At 46.2% G+C, this 12,370-nt stretch overlaps 1 protein-coding gene and 1 long non-coding RNA gene across 2 annotated transcripts in view; both read right to left on the bottom strand.

Moving 5' to 3' along the window:
* The window catches only part of HIP1 (huntingtin interacting protein 1), a 197,357-nt gene that overhangs the window by 135,200 nt on the left and 49,787 nt on the right, over positions 1–12,370 (bottom strand). The gene's annotated exons all lie outside the window — the stretch shown is intronic.
* The window catches only part of LOC141582488 (uncharacterized), an 80,543-nt gene that overhangs the window by 18,575 nt on the left and 49,598 nt on the right, over positions 1–12,370 (bottom strand). The window contains exon 2 of the long non-coding RNA XR_012515342.1: positions 1–12,370. This exon is cut by the window's left edge and continues 18,575 nt beyond it; it is cut by the window's right edge and continues 36,074 nt beyond it. This is a non-coding gene — a long non-coding RNA (uncharacterized LOC141582488).

The raw sequence follows: 12,370 nt of genomic DNA, 5'->3' as shown, positions 1-12,370 counted from the left end.
GCTTCTTAGAAAAGTGTTAACTCACTAAGCCTCCATTTCCATATATAAACAGAGGCCTGAAAATAGCAAAACTTGTTTCACTAGGCTGTTGAGTAGAGACCAAGACAGATACTGCAAATGAAAAAATTCTATAAACCAAACTGTTCATTTAATATTATTTATTCATTTATTTAAAATGAAAACAGGGTCTCCCTCTGTTGCCCAGGCTGGAGGGCAGTGGCTCAATCATAGCTCACTGCAGCCTTGAGCTCTTGGGTTCAGGTGATCCTCCCATCTCAGCCTCCCGAGTAGCTGAGATTACAGGCGTGTGCCATCATGCCCGGCTAATTAGAAACAATTTTTTGATAGGGACGGGGTCTCACTATGTTGCCCAGACTGGTCTCACACTCCTGGCCTCAAGTAACCTTCCCAACTCAGTCTGGCAAAGTGCTGGGATTACAGGGCATGAGCCACTGCACTTGGCAGTTTAATGTATTAATTCTAACTTTTACTTCTTTATTAATGCATTGGCATATGCCCAATTCAAAATTATACTGTGATTATAAAATGCAATGCCAATTCTAGACTAATCAGTGACTTTGATTTTATAAAACAGACATCTCCAAATCTCCAGTCTGACGATGGTTTGTATTACTGAGCCATGATAATTATGATGAATATCTCAAGCCCCCATATTTCAACTCAAAAATTATTGTCAGGGACACTTCAAGATGACAGCTTTCCTGAATGCCCGGTTCCAGGTCTCCATGATTTTCCTAGACGCCAAGGCCGTGACCTCTGCTAACCTGCAGCTATTTGCAGCTCTCAGGCCTCTGCCCATAATGGCTCATAAACCCTTTTTGGCACCAAACCAAAAGTCAGATTCGTTTTCTGAAATGCCTGCCCCTGACCTCATATCCCTCTTGCCTTACTGGTGGGGGTCGGGGAGTGTCCCCTCTCCTGTTGAGAATAATAACCTCTTTACAGGATTCCTGCACTTGGGAATCCCCAACTTTTCAAGCCATCATCCCCGTGGGCCAGCCTCCTGCCCAATGATAACACCGTCAGCTCACTGCTGGACCAGACAGCGGTATCCACCCTGTTTCCACTCTTAGACACCTGCAGCCTATCTCTATATGCAATCAGAATAATACATGTTTTAAAAATTGAGATATTCCAGACACCATGGAATTCACCACTTTTTCAAAGGGTAGATTTCAGTGGCTTTTAATATATTTTAAAGGTCATACAATTATCATCACTAATTCCAGAACATTTTCATCACCCCAAAAAGAAACCCTGACCAGGTGCAGTGGCTCATGCCTGTAATCCCAGCAGTTTGGGAGGCCGAGGCAGGCGGATCACTTGAGGTCAGGAGTTCGAGACCAGTTTGGTCAACATGGCGAAACGTCATTTCTACTGTTAAAAAAATACAAAAAATATTAGCTGGGTGTGGTGGTACATGCCTGTAATCCCAGCTACTTGGGAGGCTGAGGCACAAGAATCACTTGAACCCAGGAGGCAGAGGTTGCAATGAACCGAGATTGTGCCACTGTACTCCTGCCTAGGTGATGGAGTGAGACTCTGTCTCAAAAAAAAAAAAAAAAAAAAAAGAAAGAAAAGAAAAGAGAAGAAACCCCATACCTGTTACTAGCCACTCCATATCCATTCTTCCCCCACCCCTGTCAAGTGCTAATCTACTTTTTGTCTTCAGGGATTTGCCTATTCTGTATGTTTCATAGAATGGGGTCATAATACAATAGGTGGTCATTTGTCTGGCTTCTTCACTTAGCGCAATGTTTTCAGTGTTCATGTGTCTTGTAACAGGTATCAGCACCTCATTCCTTTTTATTTTTATTTATTTATTTATTTATCTTGGAGACAGAGTTTCACTCTGTTGCCCAGGCTGGAGTGCAGTGGTGTGATCTTGGCTCACCACAACCTCCACCTCCTGGGTTAAGCAATTCTCCTGCCTCAGCCTCCTGAGTAGCTGGGATTGCAGGCATGCACCACCACACCCAGTTAATTTTGTATTTTTAGTAGAGACAGGGTTTCTCCATGTTGGTCAGGCTGGTCTCAAACTCCTGACCTCAGGTGATCCGCCCGCCTCAGCCTCCTAAAGTGCTGGGATTACGGGCATGAGCCACCATGCCCGGCCCACTATTTTTAAGTGTAGCATTCAGTGGTGCCAAATAGATCCATAATTTGTGCAACCATCACTGGCATTCATCTTGTAAAACGGAACTGGTCCCCCATTAAACATAATTCCCCATTCTCTCCTCTCCCCATGCCCTAGCAAACAGCAGTCTACTTTTCTGAGTCAGGGTCTTGCTCTATCAGTCAGGCTGGAGTGCAGTGGCACAAACGGCTCACCGTAGCTTTGACCTCCTGGGCTCAAGCAATCTTCCCATCTCAGCCTCCGAAGTAGCTGGGACTACAAGGCATGCTCACTATACTCAGCTAATTAAAACATTTTTTAGGGGGGTGGGTAGAGACAGGGTCTTGCTATGTAGCACAGGCTGGTCTCAAACTCTTGGACTTGAGTGATCCTCCTTCCTCTGCCTCCCAAAGTGCTGGGATTACAGGCATGAGCCACTGTGCCCGGTCTCACCTGTCTGCTTTCTGTCTCTATGACTGTGACTATTCTAAGTACCTCACGTAAAGGGAGTCATGCTGTATTTATCGTACAGTATTTGTCTCTGTTGTGATTGGCTTATTTCACTTAGCATAATATCCTCAAGGTTTATCCATGTTGTAGCATGTGTCAGAATTTCTTTCCTTTATATATATATATATATATATTTTTTTTTTTTTTTTTTTGAGATGGAGGTTTGCTCTTGTTGCCCAGGCTGGAGTGCAACGGCGCGATCTCGGCTCGCTGCAATCTCCACCTCCCAGGTTCAAGTGATTCTCCTGCCTCAGCCTCCTGAGTAGCTGTGATTACAGGCACCCACCATCATGCGTAGCTAATTTTTATATTTTTAGTAGAGATGGAGTTTCATCATGTTGGCCAGGCTTGTCTGGAACTCCTGAACTCAAGTGATCCCCCCGCCTCGGCCTCTAAAGTGTTGGGATTACAGGTGTGAGCCACTGCACCTGGCCAGAATTTCTTTCCTTTTTTTTTTTTTTTTTTTTTTGAGACGGAGTCTCCCTCTGTCACCCAGACTTCTGTGCAGTGGTACAATCTTGGCCCACTGCAACCTCTGCCTCCCGGGTTCAAGCAATTCTCTGCCTCAGCCTCCTGAGTAGCTGGGATTACAGATGCCTGCCAACATGCCTCGCTAATTTTTGTATTTTTAGTAGAGACAGGGTTTCACCATCTTGGGCAGGCTGGTCTTGAACTCCTGACCTTGTGATCCACCTGCCTCAGCCTCCCAAAGTGCTGGGATTACAGGTGTGAGGCACGGTGCTCAGCCAATTGCTTTCCTTTTTAAGGTAGAATAACATTCCGTCATATAACACATTTTGCTTATTCATTCAGCTGGTGATGAACACTTGGCTTGCTTCCATGCTTTGGCTATTGTGAATCATGCTGCTATGAACGTGGAGGTACAAATATCTCTTCAAGGCTCTGCTTTCAATTCTTTTGGGTATAAACCCACAAGTGGAATTGCTGGATCATATGGTAATTCTATTTTTAATTTTTTGAGGAGCTGCCATACTGTTTTTCATAGCATTGTACCATTTTATATTTCCACCAATGATGCACAAGGTGCAATTCAATTCTAGAACGTTTTTATCACCCCAAAAAGAAACCCTGGCCGGGTACGGTGGCTCACACCTATAATCCCAGCACTTTTTCTCCACAACCTGGCTAGCATTTTTTATTTCATCTTTTTCTTTTTCTTTCTTTTTTTCTTCTTTTTTTTTTTTTGAGACAGAATTTCACTCTTATTGGCCAGGCTGGAGTGCAGTGGCACAATCTTGGCTCGCTGCAATCTCTGCCTCCCAGGTTCAAGTGATTCTCCTGCCTCAGCCTCCCAAATAGCTGGGATTACAGGCACGTGCCACCACACTCGGCTAATTTTGTATTTTTAGTAGAGACGGGGTTTCTCCATGTTGGTCAGGCTGCCTTGGCCTCCCAAAGTGCTGGGATTTACAGGCATGAGCCACGTCACCTGGCCCCCCCTTTTTTCTCTTTTTTTGTGGGGCCAGGGGGGGATGGAGTCTTGTTCTGTTTGCCCAGGCTGGAGTACAATGGCCTGATCTCAGCTCACTGCAACCTCTGCCTCCCAAATTCAAACAATTCTCCTGCCTCAGCCTCCCAAGTAGCTGGGATTACAGGCTTGCGCCACCACACCCAGCTAATTTTTGTGTTTTTAGTAGAGACGGAGTTTCACCATATTGGTCAGGCCGGTCTCAAACTCCTGAACTCAGACGATCCACCCACCTCGGCCCCACAAAGTGTTGGGATTACAGGCATGAGCCACCACGCCTGGCCAATTTCCATGTTTTTCTATAGTAGCCATCCTAACCGATGTGAGGTGTTATCTCATTGCAGTTTTGATTCGAATTTTCTTATTGATTAGTGATGGGCACTTCTGCATGTGCTTATTGACCATTTGCATATCTTCTCTGAAGAAATGTCTATTCAACTCCTTTGCCCATTTTTGAACTGAATTTTATTTTTGTTACTGAGTTTTAAGAATTCTGTATATGTTCTGGATATCAATTCCTTACCGGATAATTATTTGTTAGTATTTTGTCCCATTCTATGAGATGTCTTTTTTTACATTCTTTTTTTTTTTCTTTTGAAAGACAGTCTTGGCAGGGCATGGTGGCTCACGCCTGTAATCCCAGCACTTTGGGAGGCCTAGGCGGGCAGATCACGAGGTCAGGAGATCGAGACCATCCTGGCCAAAATGGTGAAACCCCGTCTCTACCAAAAATACAAAAAAAATTAGCTGGGCATGGTGGCGCATTCCTGTAGTCCCAGCTACTCTGGAGGCTAAGGCAGGAGAATTGCTTGAACCCAGAAGGTAGAGATTGCAGTGAGCCGAGATCTCACCACTGCACTACAGCCTGGGAGACAGTGCGAGACTCTGTCTCTAAACACACAAACAAACAAAACAAAACAAAACAAAAAAATTAGCTGGGCGTAGTGGTGCACGCATGTAATCCCAGCTACTTGGGAAACTGCAGCAGGAGAATTTCTTGAACCCAGGAGGCGGAGATTGTAGTGAGCCGAGATCGGGCCACTGCACTCCAGCCTGTGTGACAATGTGAGACTCCGTCTCCAAAGAAAAAGAAAGAAAGACAGTCTTGCTCTGTCATCCAGGCTGAGTGCAGCGGTAAGATCTCAGTCCCCTGCAACCTCCACTGCCTGGGATCAAGTGGTCCTCCTGCCACAGCTTCCTAAGCAGCTGGGACTACAGGCGCATCACCACACCTGGTTAACTTCCATATTTTTTGTAGAGACAAGGTTTCACCATGTTCCCCGGGCTGGTCTCAAACTCCCGATCTCCAGTGATCTGCCTACCTCGGCCTCCCAAAGTGCTAAATTACAGGTGTGAGCCACCATGCTTGGTCCTTTTTATATTCTTGATAGTGTCCTTTGAAGCAAAAATATTTGTAACATTGTTGAAGAACAGTTTATTTTTCTCTTTGGTTGTTCATGCTTTTATGTCACATTTAAGAAGCCATTGCTTAATCCAAGCTCATGAAGATTTACACCTATGTTTCCCTCTAAGAGCATTTTTTTTTTTTTTTTTTTTTAAGAGACAGAGTCTTGCACTGTTGCCCAGGCTGGAGTGCAGTAGCTGGATCTTGGCTCACTGCAACCTCTGCCTCCTGGGTTTAAGCAATCCTCCTGCCTCAGCCTCCTGAGTAGCTGGGATTACAGGCACGTAGTACCATGACTGGCTAATTTTTGTATTTTTAGCAGAGACGGGGTTTCACCATGTTGGCCAGGCTGGTTGCAAACTCCTGACCTCAGGTGATCTACCCACCTCAGCCTTTCAAAGTGCTGGGATTACAGGCATGAACCACTGTGCCCGGTCTCCACTGAATTGTTTCAGTTACTGGATTTTTCAATTCCACAATTTTCTTTTGGTTCCTTTTTATAATTTCTATCTGTTAATTGATCATCTCTTTCTCTTTGAGATTCTGTTTTCATACTTTTCATTTATTCTTTAGACATGATTTCCTTTAGTTCTTTGAACATATTTAAAATAACTGATTTAAAGTATTTGTCTAAGCTAGAGTCACACATGTAGTCACAGAACTTCGGGAGGCTGAGGCAGGAGGATAACTTAAGGCCAGGAGTTCAAGACCAGCCCGAGCAACATAGTGAGATGCCATTGCTACAGAAAATATTAAGAATCAGCCAGGCATGGTGGTGTGTGCTTGGTAGTCCTAGTTATTTGAGAGACTAAGGAAGGAGGATTACTTGATTGATACATAAATAAATTGCCTAATAATTTCAATTTCTGGGTTTCCTCAGAGACTGTTAGCATTGACTCCTTTTTCTCCCTAAGGATCGTATTTTTTTTTTCTTTCTTTGCATGTCTCATAATTTTTGTTCAAAACCGGACATTTCAAATAATATGATGAGGTCATGCTGGAAGTCAGATTCTGCCTCCTCTGCCAGTTTGTTGTTGCTGCTAGTTATTATGGTTGCTGTTGGTTCAGCGACTTTCCTCCTAATTATGCAAAGTCTGAATTCTACATCACGCCTGGCCACGGAATTCTCTGTGCAGTTAACTTAGTGGTTAGCTAATCATTAGACAGATTTCCTTAACCTCTTGGAACCGATATATCTACTCTTTTGTGAGAGGCTCTGGATCCCTGGAAACTTTCAACATCCAACCAGGCCGTTTCTAACTCTGCCTCAGCTTTCACGTTCTGCTTGCACAGACCCTCAAGGTCAGTCCAAGGGGAGTTATTATTGCCTTCTCAAGTCTTTCCTGGGCATGCACATAGCCAACCCAACATGGCCATCTGGATGCCAGGAGTACGTCAGAGCTTATAAAAGCCCCCTATGGGCATCTCATTCTTTAGCCCAGGCGTCCCCAGACTTTTTACACAGGGGGCCAGTTCACTGTCCCTCAGACCGTTGGAGGGCCGCCACATACTGTGCTCCTCTCACTGACCACCAATGAAAGAGGTGCCCCTTCCTGAAGTGTGGCGGGGGGCCGGATAAATGGCCTCAGGGGGCTGCATGCGGCCCGCGGGCCGTAGTTTGGGGATGCCTGCTTTAGCCTTTCCTTTAAAGCTTTATGCTAGTCTATTGTTTGCCGAGACAGGCGTTTCATGAGCTCAAGAGATGGAGACCATCATGGCCAACACGGTGAAGCCCTGTCTTTACTGAAAATACAACTGTTATCTATGACCTTAGGCAACTGCGATGTTAAAATATGCAACAAATGGGCCAGTTGCGGTAGCTCATGCCTGTAATCCCAGTACCTTGGGAGGCCAAGGTGGGCGGATCACCTGAGGTCAGGAGTTCGAGACCAACCTGGCCAAGATGGCGAAACCCTGCCTCTACTAAAAATTCAAACATTAGCTGGGTGTGGTCGTAAGTGCCTGTAATCCCAGCTACTCAGGAGGCTGAGGCAGGAGAATTGCCTGAACTCAGGAGGCAGAGGTTGCAGTGAGCCGAGATTGTGCCATTGCATTCCAGTCTGGGGGACGAGAGTGAAACCCCATCTCAAAATTTAAAACATAAAATAAAATATGCAACAAAAAGGCATGTAGCACTGGGAGACTTTAAGTAAGGTCAAAAAAGACAAGCCTTTTAGCTGGGCATAGGGACTCATGCTTGTAATCCCAACACTTTGGGAGGCTGAGTCAGGTGGATCACCTGAGATCAGGAGTTCGAAACCAGCCTGGCCAACATGGTGAAATCTTGACTCTACTAAAAATACAAAAACTACCTTGGCGTGGTGGCAAGCACCTGTAATCCCAGCTACTCAGGGCAGCTGAGGCAGAAGAATGCCTTGAATCTGGGAGGCGGAGGTTGCAGCGAGCCGAGATTGTGCCACTGCGCTCCAGCCTGGGTGATAGAGCAAGACTCCATTTCAAAAAAATAAAAAATAAATAAAAAGAGAGAGATAAGCCTTTCAAGTAGGGTCTTCAAGGGAATCACTAGACAGGTCACCGAATGACTACTCTCTGCTGCTGCCTGATTCTCCAGCTTCATCTCTACCGCTCTCTGCCCCACTCAGTGCTCCAGCTACCCTGGCATGCTTGCATTTCTTGAACAAGTTTACTCCTGCCTTGGAGACTTTGCGATACTGTTTCCTCTACCTGAAAACACACACACACACACACACACACACATACACACAAAACAAAAACAAAACCTCTTTCTCATGATCTCTCTTCTCTGGTTCCATCAGTTCATTATGGCCTCTGATCAAACGGCCTTCATCAAATGGTTTTCCAACCACGCACCCTGTCTCACATAACCTCCTTCTTTCCCAGCTCCCACCCTGTGACTTACTATTCTTTCTTTCCTTTTTTCTTTCCATAGCGCTTGTTACAATATGGCATCGTATCAGAGATGCACTGCTTACTGTCTGATTTCTCTGCTGGAACCTACATTCTATGAGGATGGACTCATTCTAACTCACAGTTTAGCCCAACATCCTGAAAACAGTACCTGGATCTGCTAATAACTACTTTCTTAAAAACAAAGTGGTCTTTATGATGCATTTGTATTCTGTGAGCATAGCTGAGCTGGACTACACCTTACAGAATTCTCTTTCCCTTGTTATTGCAAATTAGCAAGAGATATTTCACCCCAAGATGTGGATGCAGCCATGAAGGAGCAGTCATATTCCTTTTTTTTTTTTTTTTTTTTTTTTTTTTTTTTTTTTTGAGACAGCGTCTCACTCTGTTGTCACCCAGGCTAGAATGCAGTGGCACAATCCTATCTCACTGCAACCTCCGCCTCCCGGCTTCAAGCGATTCTCCTGCCTCAGCCTCCCGAGTAGCTGGGATTACAGGCACCTACCACCACGCCTGGCTAAGTTTTATATTTTTAGTAGAGACAGGCTTTCGCCATGTTGGTCAGGTTGGTCTTGAACTCCTGACCTCAAGTGATCCGCCTGCTTCGGCCTCCCAAAGTGCTGGGATTACAGGTGGGAGCCACTGTGCCTGGCCTCCTTCGTTCTTATGAAGTTGGTCCAGTGCACCAGGCTAAAGCTTGTGCTCATTGCCGATTATCTGGTGGGCCATCTGGTTGGCATGGAGGAGCAGCCACGCCCATGCTCCTCCAGCTCCTGCTTTGAGAAGGAGCAGGGACCCCCTCCTAGGGGCCTGCAGACCACTGCATTGTGGAAATAAAGGAAAATTGTAAATTCCTTCAACAGAAATTCCAGGCACCTACCTAACCTTAAGAAGTCAGCCCCTTGATAAGCAAGAAGGTAATAGCAGCCTAAAACAATAGCCAAAGAAGCTAGAATTATGGGATGTTTGGTTTCGCTATAAAAACTAGGCCAGTCCTCACGGGGCGTGCTGGCTCACGCCTGTAATTCCAGCAGTTTGGGAGGCCAAAGCAGGCAGATCAGGAGCTCAAGAGATCGAGACCATCCTGGCCAACACGGTGAAACCCCGTCTCTACTGAAAATACAAAAATCAGCCAGGCGTCGTGGCACGTGCCTGTAATCCCAGCTACTCAGGAGGCTGCGACAGGAGAATCGTTTGAACCTGGGAGCCGGTGGTTACAGTGAGCCAAGATCACGCCACTGCACTCCAGCCTGGCGACAGAGTGAGATTTCGTCTCTCTCTCACACATAAAAACTAGCCCAGTTCTGTCAACCATTCTCTATCCCCACCTGCTTTTAAACAAGGGTAGCTAACTTAAAAACAAAACATAACCGTCTTCAATTTCACAGTCTCCTCCAGCAACGACCTCCTCCTTCCTTTCCCAGTTAAACTTAAAACACCGGTCTTCACTGATGGTCTTTGTTTCACAGGTTCCACTCTTGCTAGATCAACAATAAATCTTGTTTGTTTTTGTTTTGTTTTGAGATGAGGTCTCCCCGTGTCACCCAGGCTGGAATTCAGGTGTGTGATCACGGCCCAGTGCAGCCTTGACCTCCCGACCCTAGCGATCCTTCTACCTCAGCCTCCCGAGTAGCTGGGACAACAGGCACGCACCACCACAACTGGTTCATTTTTGTGTTTTTTGTAGAGCTGGGGTCTCATTCTGCCGCCCAGGCTGGTCTCGAACTCCTGGGCTCAAGTGATCCTTAGGCCTTGGTCTCCCAAAGTGTTGAGATTATGGGCGGGGGCCACTTTGCCCAGCCAACAATAAATCTCTATTTGCAAAATCCAGAGACTGACTTTTCCACTTTTTTTTTTTTTTTTTGAGACGGAGTTTCGCTCTTGTTACCCAGGCTGGAGTGCAATGGCGCGATCTCGGCTCACCGCAACCTCCACCTCCTGGGTTCACACAATTCTCCTGCCTCAGCCTCCTGAGTAGCTGGGATTACAGGCACACGCCACCATGCCCAGCTAAGTTTTGTATTTTTAGTAGAGACGGGGTTTCACCGTGTTGACCAGGATGGTCTCGATCTCTTGACCTCACGATCCACCCGTCTCGGCCTCCCAAAGTGCTGGGATTATAGGCGTGAGCCACTGCGCTCGGCCGGCTTTTCCACTTTTTCAGATAGTTCCCATCTAACTAGAGCTTGTTTTCCAGGACTTGCCACTCCATCCTTCACGAGACCTCCTTCCCTTGACCTCCATGGGCCAGGCGTTCTTGGGTTCCTTCCTTTCCCTCTTCATGTTCATTTCCTTGATTAGCTTCTTCTCAACCTACCTCCTCAAGGTAGACCCAGACCTCCTTTGTCCTCTGCACTCTCTCCTTTGGCGGTCTCCAACAGCCCATGCCTTTAACTACCACCTATACTCCAACCTAACGTCCATCTCTCTGACCTCCAGATCTGCTTAGCAATATCTCACAGTGACCTCAGAATCAAGATGTCCCAAGTCTGCTCCTGACCACCTCTGCAAATCTGTGACATCATCCTGCTTTCAGCTGTGTCCAAAGCCAGAATCCTGGAAATACTCTGTGACTCCCTCTCACATCTTCTCAATGACCAAGTTCTCAAAACTCCAACATTTATTTATTTATTGAGACAGAATCTCACTGTGTCACCCAGGCTGAAGTGCAGTGGCACGATCTCAGCTCACTGCAACCTCTACCTCCTGGGTTCAAAGGATTTTCATGCCTCAGCCTCCCGAGTAGCTGGGATCACAGGCTCCTGCCACCATATCCTGCTAATTTTTTATATTTTTAGTGGAGATGGAGTTTCACTATGTTGCCCAGGCTGGTCTCGAATTCCTGAGTTCAGGCAATCTGCCCGCCTCGGCCTCCCAAAGTGCTAGGGTTACAGGCATGAGTTACCGCAGCCGGCCGAAACTCCGGGTTGTAAATATCTCTATCCATTTCTCTCCACCTCTGTGGTCACCATCCTAACGGATCCCTTGTTCACCCTCAATCCCTGCCAACCCATTCTTCACATTGAAGCCTCTCTTTCATCCATGCTCACCTCATTCAAATCTTTATGGGGTTGCCACTGTATGCCAGACATTTTTATTAAACACAGATGCGATCATAGCATTCCCTGCTTCCTCCCCCAATCGTTTGAAGGTTTGCTACTGTCCTTAGGATAAAATATAACTTTTTTTTTTTTAGACAGAGTCTCACTCTGTTGCCCAGGCTAGAGTGCAGTGATGCAATCTCGGCTCACTGCAACCTCTGCCTCCCAGGTTCAAGCGATTCTCATGCCTCAGCCTCCCGAGTAGCTGGGATTACAGGTGTGCACCACCACATTCAGCTAATTTTTTTGTTTTTAGTAGAGACAGGGCTTCGCCATGTTTGCCAAGCTGGTCTTGAACTCCTGACCTCGTGGTCTTGAATCCCACCAAAGTGTTGGGATTACAGGTGTGAGTCACCACACCCAGCCTACCCTGATTTTTTTTTTAAGAGACAGGGTCTTGCTCTGTCACCCAGGCAGTGGTACGATCATAGCTCACTGCAGCCTCAAACTCCTAGGCTTAAGCGATCCTCCCACCTCAGCCTTCTGAGTAGCTGGGACTACAGGAAGCTACATGACACTACAGCCAACTAGTTTTTTCAAATTTTTTTCTAAGTTTGGGATCTCACTATGTTGTCCAGGCTGGTTTTGAACTCCTGGGCTTAATCAAGCCATCCTTCAGCCTCAGCCTCCCAAAATGCTGAGATGACAGATGTGAGCCACTGTACCTGGCCAACGTCCTCATTTTACAGACAGAAAACCAAACAAAACAAAAAACTGCAGGCCAGAGGAAATTAATACTCCCATTTCCTGGGAGACAAGAGTTTTCAGCTGCGTATGCAGGTCTTTGACCTTGGGATGCTTAATAAAGCACTGAGAGAGTGAGAAAAGACACACACACA

Source organism: Saimiri boliviensis, chromosome 20 (assembly GCF_048565385.1).
Source record: "Saimiri boliviensis isolate mSaiBol1 chromosome 20, mSaiBol1.pri, whole genome shotgun sequence".
Taxonomy (NCBI): domain Eukaryota; kingdom Metazoa; phylum Chordata; class Mammalia; order Primates; family Cebidae; genus Saimiri; species Saimiri boliviensis.
This window is presented reverse-complemented; position numbering and strand designations above follow the sequence as displayed.